This window comes from Pteropus alecto, unplaced genomic scaffold (genome assembly GCF_000325575.1).
Source record: "Pteropus alecto unplaced genomic scaffold, ASM32557v1 scaffold21, whole genome shotgun sequence".
Lineage (NCBI taxonomy): Eukaryota > Metazoa > Chordata > Mammalia > Chiroptera > Pteropodidae > Pteropus > Pteropus alecto.
The window spans coordinates 30,297,332-30,306,638 of NW_006436282.1; positions in this window are offsets into that span (position 1 = coordinate 30,297,332).

Below are 9,307 nucleotides of genomic sequence, written 5' to 3' on the forward strand. Positions count from 1 at the left end.
CCAAGTCTGCTGATTGAAACGCTAATCGCGACTAAACAATAATTTCACAATGCCATTAGAAGGTGCCGGGATGTAGACACTTAGAAGCAGATTCTGAGATTGGGTTGGTCATCTACTGGATCATATGTAATAAAAAAAATGCATGATACAGCCGAAAATAATATGAGGCATAATCTCTGTGTGGAAGGCTGGGAAATGGGCGATTTATGCCACGTGGCGGCCACGTTTAATTCTAATTGCCACTGTGGCAGCATGAGGTGACAGCAGCTCACATGGCTGTGATAACTCCTTGCTGAAGACAGAAGAAGAATGTGAAGCCCTGAGCGTGCACGCGAGGAAGGTCGAGCCAAACTCGAAGGCTCCCCTGGTCACCTCGAAGAAGGCTTCCATGTCCAAGGTGGCTTTGAGGATGTCACAGGCAGGTAAGGCTGAGGAACGGAGAGCTCTGCAGAAGGCGCCTCAGAAATTCTGCACTCAAGAGATGAAGAGAGGGAGCATTTGGACACCAGCTCCCGGCCTCTGGCAGTAAGTTTGGCATCTCACGCCCAGGAGCTGATTGTAAGGTGTGTTCACTCACAGAGCCAAGCCTGAGACCAGGCTGCTGTGCAGAGAGCCGGGCATGCAGACGGTGCAGGCAAAGGAGGGGGAAGGGAAGAACGAGACGCGGAAGCGGGGAAAGCCACCGGAGGTGCGCGACATCACCTGCCACTGAGGCTCGAGCTCCCTGGGATGGAGAGCTTTGCAGAAGGCGCCTCAGAAATTCTGCATCTCAATTCAAGAGATGAAGAGATGGAGCATTTGGACGCCAGCTCCCGGCCTCTGGCAGTAAGTTTGGCATCTCACTTGAAATTCCAGGTTGGCACACACGTGAGCCCCAGGCACACACGTTCCCACAGTATCTGTACCATGTGACACAGAAGCCTCGGACAGAAAATATCGCCTCTGGATGCTGCAGTGGGATTCGATCCATGACCACGGTAGACGTGACAGAGCGTGGAGGCCAAGTGCGCGCCCTGAACCGTCGGAGACAAATGGGACAAATGCACTGGGACACAACGTGAAGAGGGTTTGGGGACAGGAGAGGTGTGTGTGGGCTGTCGGATCTATGGAGAAAGGGCAAAGAATGCCCAGTACAGTTCGAATTTCAGATAAATGACAGACTTTTTACTGTAAGTCTATTCCATGCGAGATGTGGCAAAAAACATTTGTGTGGATCTGAAATCCCAATTTAACTGGGCATCTTGTATTTTACTTGGCAACCCTACAACTGTGGCCACGGTGGTAATAATTATACTTCTCGAAATGAAAAGGATTACTAAACCGGGAACATGCTGCTTCCCTTCTGCTAACATCCACAGGTCCTTCGCTCCATCGCTCCATCTAAGAATAAGTCCCAGCTGGACCGTGCATCCATCCTGTGGTTATTTTCTGAATCCCAGATAATAGAATCCCCACATTAGTTCTCTGGTCCGTGGAGCGAAGGCGATTGTACTAAGAAGATTCAAGTGGATGCCCCTGAAACTAACACTTCTCACATACAAATATAAACCCCAAACGAAATGGCATCCCCGGGGAATTTTCAGAAATTATCACCTAAAATCCTAACTCCCACCGCGGTCTCGTTTACCTAATCAGCCCCCGCGACTGCCAGGTGAGTGGCGAGGGATCGCCGTGGAGCGTGGTGACCGCCTCCGGGAGCGATGCGCACGGGAGCTGTGTTTGTGACTGTATTTCCCGGAGGAAATCAGCACGGCCTCTCGCACTTGCACACCTGTTGACCTGGACACCTGCTGACCTGGACACTGTGAAAAGACAACAAAACGGCTCTCTTGTCTCGTTGTGCGATCGGGTCCCTCTCCCGCTCGTCGCCACGGTGTGCTGCAGATGCACCTCGATCAGCTCGACGCCTGATATCATGTCCCGCGGGACAGCATCATGCTACCTGACCCGACAAGCTGAAAGTCCTTAGCGCTCAGACACTGTCGTAAGCCTGCCACAGGCGGGAGATAAGGCCTGTGAATTTTGGAGTCTGCCGTGTTGGTAAAGTCTGTAGAGCTCTCAAGGGTGGGGAAGGGTTAGGGTATCGATTCTGATCGGACGAGAGATGGGGTACCTTACCGCGCACCCTCCACAGGATGGAAAGATGCGCGACGCTCGGTGAGGTGCTGACGCGCTGCTCCCATCTTACCCGATGAGCTGTCAGGAGAGGCAGAGGCATGACAGGCCCCAGGCATCTGGGAGGACGGTCGGGCCCTGGCATCAGCAGTGGGCACTGGTGTCAGCAGTGTCTGCAGCAGGGGAAGGTGCTGTATTGGGTGTGAAAAGTGGCAGAGAGAGAGAGAAAGAGAGAGAGAGAGAGAGAGAGAGCGAGAGCGCACAGGCCTGGGGGAGCTCTTACCTCGTCACTGGGCCTCGGTGGGGACTGACCAGGGAACACCGCGCAAGCGCACAGGCCTGGGGCAGCTCTTACCTTGTCACTGGGCCTCGGTGGGGACTGACCAGGGAACACCAAAGCATTGCCGGACCCAGCTGCCCATAGAGAAACGGGTGTGACTTGAAACCACAAACTGTAATAGGATGTTTATAGCAGCAGGGCACAGACAATTCTTCTTAGAAGGCGTATGAGAAAAACAGTCCCAATGGGCCGCATGAGCGGGAGGCTGAGGCTCCAGGGACGGGACCCCACTGCCGTGTCGCCCACCCGGTGGCCGCACCGGGCGCCGCCTGTCGCAGAGGAGGAGAAGGCTGGAGCGGGTTCGCACCTGCCGACGAGGCAGCCAGTGATTTTCAAGCCCACCCGGAGGTGAGTCTGCTCACGGTGGCAGATTCCGCGGTCCACTTCTTGTGGAAGGACATGTTCATGTATGTTCATCGCCAGAGGAAGACGGAATTGCTGTCAAGTTAGGTGTTGAACCTGGTGGATGGGCCGGCTGAGCTCCCGGCCAAGCTGAGCTGACAGCGCTGCTTGACACAGCAGGCCAGCGCCTGAGAGCAAGTGGGAGAGGACCCAGCCAGCGCCACCCCTGGCTCGGGACTTACCCTGTCTGCGAGGAAAATGACCCCCGCGCCATCTCCTCCCTAAGCCAGGCGCGGGACTCCGCTTCGGGTTAATGTCGGTCAGCATGCAAAGTGGCAGCATGTTTCATCTGAGCCTCTTTCTTAACGTGCTCAAGACCAGTTAATTCCCGTCTCCTCTCCAAGGCTTGCTTTCCTGGCGTGGAAGTTCTGAGTGATTAACAAAGCGTTGGGGCTTCTCGGGGAGGAGAGCGCCCGCCATGGGCCCCCGATGCTGCTGTGCAGTACCCTCGGGCTGGGATGCCCGCCTGCCAAGGAGCGTTTCTCCCTGCCACGTGATCAGGCCACCCAGAAATAACTGGGGGCCGCGTGGCGTGTATGGAGGGCGCCGTTTCAGCCTGCGGACAAGCCACGGGGTCCCACGTTAACCTCCCAGGTGTACGCACGGGGCGCAGTTAGAGCTGGCTCACCTCGAGCCACCTACTGGGCTGAGCGACAGGTGCAGAAAACTGTCCTCGGGGCCACGGAGGTTAAGACGGTTAGTGTCCTGCTCCTTGGTGTGCACGAGGCCGGGCGCAGAAAGCACCCTCTGTCCACAGCCGAGCTGTCCCCTCCGACACTGGCCGCTTGGGTCGGGCCGCGTCCACGCAGGGGACTAGTGGCACAGATCCCGAGGTCTCCGCATCCGCGGGACAGAGCGTGGTCAAGGCGGCGACCCCGCCCTGTCCCCCGGAGCCGTGGCGCCGGCGCGCGGGGTTCTGCGCCCCACCGTGCTGTGTCGCCCGTCGGGTGCCCGCGACGCCGGCATTCGTGCAAAGTCCCCCGGGCTGCTGTCTGGGGCCCGACGCCCACCCCTCTCCCACCTCTGCTTGAACATGGTGCTGGCAGCGGGGCCCCAAACGAGCAATGCGCGGTGGCCACCAACGTCACGCCTTCCCACGCTACACGGGAAAACCCCGGCCTGCGTCAGCCTCCAAGCCACCCTGTCAAAACGCCACTCGCCGTGAAGTCACAGGCCCGCTGGGCCCCCACAGCAGCACCTGTCATTCTGTGTGCTGTTCTCACTCCTCCGCATTGTATTCTATTTCTTGATGTCCCCTGTGCCCGGGCCAAATGTCGTCGGCGCCTTTAAGGGGCTGAGTAAATAGCACGTGTCTTTAGAAAGTGCACTTTGAATAAACTGGGTGATAAAACAATGAACCGGCAGACGGATGAGACAAAGCTATATTCATATGCTTTACCCCTCTGATCTTCCCTCAAACTCTGCATCCCACTGTGACACGTCCCGAGTCCCCTTGCTACTCGATGACATCGTGCCAAGGATTTTCCCCTCTCCTTCCTGCCTTTATTTATTCGTCAAAAAATATTAAGTATCTGTTTTTATTACAGATGCCTTTTAAGTGTTGGAGACACAGAGCGCGTGTAATCAGCACGAAGCGCCGTCTCCCTGAGGTTGATAATTTAGGGGTGGGAGAGATGCAGACAAAAAAGAACGAATATTTACGTAAAATGTTACAAGAAGACATTCTGTATGGAGAGAGATGAGGCATGATGGGAATATCTTCATTCTACACGGAGCATCAGACGGACCCCGCTGAGCGGGAGACGCTTCGTCAAAGACCCGAGGAGCCTGGCGTGGCAGTGCGCGGGGCTCGCCGTAGGACGCTCCAGGCGGGGCCCGCAGGCGCGCGCAGAGCCCCGAGGAGCGGCGTGTGCCTGGTGCGCAGGAGGCGACAGCCCGTCGGAGTGAGACGCGGAGCACCGGAGAGCATCGCACAGGGCCTGGCACACTCTGCACGTTTTCAAAAGGTCGTTCTGGTCCCCGGGGGAAGCACAGACTTCAGGGGAAGGGCGGAAACTGGGTTTTCTGGCATGAAAGCGGGGATACTGATGACGCAGCTCGTGCAAGGATCCAGGCAAGAAACGATAGTGGCCTGGACCAAGCTGGTGGCTGCAAAAGTGGTGAGAAGTCATTGGACAAAATCTGCACCCAGGACTACAGGGACAGTGCACCTGTGCCCGCCAGTGGCCACTTATACACAGACGCCTGGTGAATGGGGCCGGGAGGCCGCCCTCCCCAGGCCCGCGGCTGTGTGATGCTGGGCGGTGGCTGCGTGATGCTGGGCGGTGGCTGCGTGATGCTGGGCGGTGGCTGCGTGATGCTGGGCAGTGGCTGCGTGATGCTGGGCATGGCTGTGTGATGCTGGGCGGTGGCTGTCACGCACACATGCACCCCAGAGAGCCGGACCCCAGCACCCACTGCCGCTCGCTCCGTGCTCGATGTGTTCTTTAAAAACCGATCAAAGTCAGCACTTTGCTAACCTAAGTTACCGTAGAACTAAACGAAACGTTTATAGGAACATACAGACGCAGGCATTATCTGACGCACAGATTATGCTAAGACCCTCTACGTAGGGCCGAGTTAGTTCGGTTTTGTCACCTGAAAACGAATTGAATTGCATGCCTTTTCCTTTTAGCTTAATGTACAAACATATCTCATAAATAATCGCACCGATTTTTAAAATTCCTACGTGTTAGGTGATGTTCTTGTCCAAATTTCGTCCATCATAAAAGCAATGATGCCTTTGTAAAATGTCCCTAAACTCCTCGTTGATGTAGGTCGGCTGGCCTTTCCTACTGATGTTGTCACCATCCCTCATTACCTATCAACAGAAAATCGCGCTTGTTCGAAGCCTATTCATGTCATCATCTAATTAATTAAGAAGCTAATGAATATCAGGCACCTTTTGGCCTCTGCGACTCTTCCTTCCCCAAGACACTGTCATTTACTCTCATTGTTATTAACGGTCTTTGAACTTTAGTTCTTTTTAATGTCAAAACTCATATTTAACCCACATTAGATTCATTTTTCAGGTGCCACTTCATCCGAAGGTTAGTACATTAATTATCGCTTAGAAACCTTTCATTGACTTCTGGTGTCTGAGGTGCCTTTGTTTTTGACTGTCTCAATCCAGGCAGGTGTGGCCATTCGAAAATGTGCCAGGCACCCTGTTCTCAGCTATTTTTGTAATCGCCTAAAGTTTCGTGTTTAACGCAGCGGACTTTGAACGTAACTCTCCATCGGTCGTGGAGGGTTTCCTGGGAATTCCCACGACATCACTGACTTCACACAAACCCAGCTATGTCTTAAGCATGTCAGGCCTCCCACCCATTTCTCTTTATATTGCTTTTTCTTTTTTATGTGGAAATTCTCTCCCAGGCCTCGTATTTCTGGGAATTTCGGAGTAGTGTTCTCCTCGCTCCCCGCTGCTTCTTCCAGATAATGTAGATCTCTCTTTTTACGTGATCCAGTCCTGCGCTAAGAATCACACGTCTGCACGCCATCTCGGTTCCCCTGCCACGGGCTGTCACCGTGACGGTCCCTAATGAGCCACCTCCCCGTATCCTTATTTTGTGCACTCCGTCCCGCACAGACTTTGGCCTTGACCGTGTGATTGATTTTTGCCACTGGGACCTTAGCAAACGTGATGCAAGCAAAGGCTTGGACAGCACGTGCTCCCTGGGGTTGGTGTTCTCTCTCTCTCTTGTGTTTTTAGGATCCAGTCATCATGTGGAGAAGCCCACGTTAGCCGGCTGGAAGCCTGTGGCCCAGCCAACAGCCCACAGCAATGGCCAGCTCCGTAAGTCAGGTCACCTTCATCATCCATCCCAATCACCTTCATCATCGCCCTTGGCAAATATCGGGTCCATCTGCACTGGTGGTTCCAGGTATGACCAAGAGAACGGCCCGGACCAATACATTTGCCCAGAGAATTATAAACAAACGAAAGAGTTGGTAGTTGTTTTAAGCCACCAAGTTTTCACACTCATGCAGTGAGAACTAAGAATCATATTTTGATGGAAAGTAGAGGTATCCGGTAGGAGCTACCTTTTTCTCTCCGTCGCAGTGGACAAGACCCCCGGCATCTACGGCATACACTCCCTCCCTGTGTCGAAGTGCAGAGAAGCATCGATCTTCCCCTCAGACTCTGCTTCTCCAGCAGAGCTCTGCGTCCCAACTCTGTCATCCGCTCTCTCCTCCTTCGCCGTGTTCTACTAAACTGCTCCTCCTCAATACCAATTTTTCACCAAGCCCAGTCATCACCACGCCTTACGAAGATCTCATTTTTAGTTGCTTAAATCCATTTATTCCTAACATTTTCAACGTCCGGTCCAAAGGGAGCTCTGGTACAAACTTAGAAAATGTTTAGCTAACAAAAGAAGCAAAAGATTCAAGAAGAACTTGTCCCACCTCTGGGGGCGGTTCTCCAGACGCCAGTGTCTGAGATTTATTATTGACGTGCCCCGATGGGAAGAGAAGCACACCGAGGGCAAAATGTGCAGACGAGGGACAATTTAACACAGACCTCTTCAACATCGAAGCACAGAGAAACCATGAAAGGCGGCCACGCTTTAGTCCCGTTACGTAAATGAAATAAAATGACCCAGAGACCGGACAGCCTTTAGCGGGTACCCCAAGGGAGACGAAGTCCCCATGAGACAGGACACTTACCGAACGCTCCCGAGCCTCCCCAGCCCCGTCTTCCTGACGAGGGTTGACAGTGCAGGGAAGCGCGCTCCCTTTCACCCGCCCTTGGCAAATATCGGGTCCTGGCCGTGGGGCAGAGCGTCAGATTGCAGCTGGGCGAAGAACGGACCTCAGCAAAATGAGGGGCGAGCGTGAGAAAGTGCAGCGTTGAGAACATCGAGAAGGGGCTGCGACATTAGGTATGAACGAGACAAAAAAAGGAACCCGACTTGTTAGTTTGGCACGTCATTAACAGTGGAAATGAAAGCATCTTAGCAGGTGCACAAACGCTGGCGTATTTCAACCACCGATGCTTACAGTGTCTCTAATATTTATTATATTTTCGATATAGTTGGATTAATATCGCCTGTAGTTATTACTATTTTTCTTATTTGTTGTCCTTGTGTTTCATTCCTGCCTTTGCCTTTTTATGCCTGTTTTGGCTTTAACTGAGCATTTTCTGTAACTGGATTCTCTCCCCTTCGACAGCAGTGTAAACGTTACTCTTCATTATTTATTTATTCTTACATTTGAAGCGCTTGCCCTAGAGGTTGCAATATACATCGGTAACTGGCCCAAGCCCACTTTCCAATAACACTGCTTCATAGTTAGTGCAAACACCTTATAATAAAAGAATAGATATTGCTAATCCCCCCGTGATGTCCCTTGTACCTTTGCTGTCGCTAACGTCACGTGTAATCGCCTGCATATAACATGCGTAAATATATGCATATATGTGCATGTGTAATCAAGTACATTTGATGATATTATTTAAACGAACTATTATATGTTAAATCAATTACAAATAAGAGAAATAAAAGTTCTTATTTTACCTTCACTTATTCTCTGATGCTTTTCTTTCTCATTAGATCCAGTCTCTGGAGAGAACTTGCTTCAACATGTTTTGCAGGACTAGGCTACTAGCAACAAATCCCCTTGATTCTTGTATGTCTGAGAAAGCCTTTATTCTCATTCTCTAAGAAGAATAGTTCACAGGGTACGAAATTCTAGGTTGTTTTTCTTTTTCTCTCAACATTTTAAATATTTCTTTACGTTCTCTTCTTGCTTGCATGTTTTCTGTGGAGATGTTAGATTTAATTCACATTTTATCTTCTATAGAAAAGGTGCCCCTCCCGATTCTTTCAAGATATTTTCCTTTGTCTTTGATTTTCCGAAGTTTGAATATAATATACCTAAGTGTAGTTATCAGTATTTTTTTTTTCTTGTTTTCTGAGTTCCCTGGATCTGTGGTTTCAAGTCTGAAGAGAATTTAGGGCAATTCTCAGTCACCATTGCTTCAAATATTGCTCTGTCGCTTCCTGCTCTGGTTCCATGGTGCACATTTCGCAGTCACCCCGCAGTTCTTCGATCCTCTGTTTCATGTTTACCACCCTCTTTCTTTCTCTGTGCTTTGCGTATTTGGAATTTTCTGTTGACGAGCTCACTGCCTTCAGCCATTTTCCAGTCGACTTAGGAATCACTCTTCACATCTGTTACAGTGTTCTGATCTCTGCTCTCTATTTTCAGTTCTGAGAGTTTTCAGATCTCTGCTTACGTTGCCCATCTGTTCTTGCATGCTGTATATTTTTTTTTTCTTTAAAGAACTTGGCATATTAATCATAGCTGTTTTGTATTTTTGGCCTTATAACTCCAAAATCACTGCCATAAATAATTCTGGTTCTGATACTTTTTTCTTCAAATTGTACTTTCTGCCTTTTACTATGTTTTAAAATTTTGTGTCAAAAGACAAACATGAGGTTCCCA